Raw genomic sequence first — 2,116 nt, 5'->3', positions numbered from 1 at the left:
TATTCTCTTATTGATAAATCTAATATTATTTACCTCTTTGCCAAAAATAGCAGATCTACAAGCCCACAACGCCTCGCAGCGCGAGGCGTTGTGGGCTTGTAGATCGGCTATTTATGGCTACAGTTCTCCTCAGAAAAGGGATGCTAGGTTTCGAGTGGTTATGGTAAAAAGAAAAATCATATCACATAAAGATTTGGCGGACCCCCTGTAGTAACTCTGAGGACCCCCTAGGGGTCCCGGACCCCCTGTTGAAGACCCCTGCTGCGCCCTTTTTTCAAAAGGGCACTTCTGGTCAAGAGGGCAAAGGGCAGGTGCTCTAGCAACACCTAGAGTCTATCTGTGCAAGTCCCTGGATTTAGTCAGATGAATTCCTGAGCCAATAATTTGATGACGGACGGAGACTCAAAGAAAGAGTCTCCGTAGAGTAAATTATTGTCTCATGAATGCGACAAAGAAATCTCCATGAATTCAAGGCTTCATGGGGGTGTGAAATTGATAGAAAATACGTTTTTTTGGGGGGGTGAACTACTCCTTTAAGTAAGGTAAAGTATACATGATGTGAACATGCACAGTACATCATTATCAAACTTACATTTTGAATCTATATATTTTTTAAAGCGAACATTTTTAACTTTGCCTCTGGGCGGTCCCTGCTGGAACGATTTATTTTGAGATGGGGCTCCGCGGCCAAATACAAATCATTCTGGGGGTCTGTGACATGAAGAAGTTTGAGAACCACTGATATGATATATAAAACAACTTTATTTTTTTTCAAAAAATAACAGACATTTGTAGAATCCACCAGAAGCAAAGATTTGAGTTACAAATGTTTGCTTTAAAATACATATATATATGATGGATAATTTATAATCGATAGTTTATTAGATTATAATTATTGTATTGTATCACTTTGGATAATTGCATAAAGTATGATGTATTTGCTCAGAAGGGACAGTTCTGTGACTGCTAAAGATAAGATGTCCTTGCTCCCTGGCCTACTCTTTCTTACCCATGAAAGTTGTGGCTACAGTTTATCTATGATGCCTTAGAACAGGTTACCTTGCCACCAAAATGCCTTTGCCCCTGTTTCATGTTGATATCATATTGTGGGGTGGGCTTAATAAGAGATAAACTGTCTGTTATAATGAGGAACATTTTGTATTACCAGTAGAGAATATTTTTGTCACTGTACCACCTTGTCTCTCCTGTGCAAATAATCCAGTAAACCTGATTATTATTTAAGACTGACTGCGTGTTACTTCTTTTTACGGTAATCCTTTTTGAAAGCGTACAAACCTGTTTTTCCTAAGTTATCAATATATATATTCAAAGATCTGCAAAAGAAATGTAAAAGTATAAAATAATGGTTAAAGTCTAAAATGACAGATGATTTCCAGGGTTAACAGCTGTAGTTTAAGCAGGTTAAACAGAGACAGTTACTACTAGACTTTATCTTTCTTTGTCTTTATCCAGGGCCACTGGGTGATAAGCATAATGTACTTGCCCCCCCCCCCCCCCCCCCCCTCCACCGAAGAAACTTCAATGTTATCATTTAATGTTTTCAACAAGGCCATGTAATTGATACAAGTGCAATATTGTGTATGTTTTAAAAGGAATGAATAGCAAATCTAGAATGGCTATTTTCTTCTTCTTTGTTGCCTCTATCTTTATTATATGACAATGTGGCCAATGTAATGTTTGACCAGTTTTTACAGTATAGTTTGTTCATTGCTTTTGATGCAGTTGATGCATGCAATTTCATTTTATTACTTTCCCCCTTTTTTAAGGTATTAAAAGGGTCTTTAATTGTCCTTAAATTGTCACTTCACTGTCATAACCTCCAGTTATAACAGGGTCACAAGATGAAGCGATACTGAATAAAGAACACAAACCACATTAAAGTTCAATGAAACCGCAGTTCACTGTTACACCAAGACGGGTGACTTTGTAGAATCCTGTGACTCTGCTGCCGCTCTAACACTGTTACACCACGACCGGTGACTTTGTAGAATCCTGTGACTCTGCTGCTGCGGTAACACTGTTACACCACGACCGGTGACTTTGTAGAATCCTGTGACTCTGCTGCTGCTCTGACACTGTTACACCACGACCGGTG

Source organism: Gymnoscopelus microlampas (genome assembly GCF_963454915.1).
Source record: "Gymnoscopelus microlampas genome assembly, chromosome: 11".
NCBI classification, from domain to species: domain Eukaryota; kingdom Metazoa; phylum Chordata; class Actinopteri; order Myctophiformes; family Myctophidae; genus Gymnoscopelus; species Gymnoscopelus microlampas.
This window is presented reverse-complemented; position numbering follows the sequence as displayed.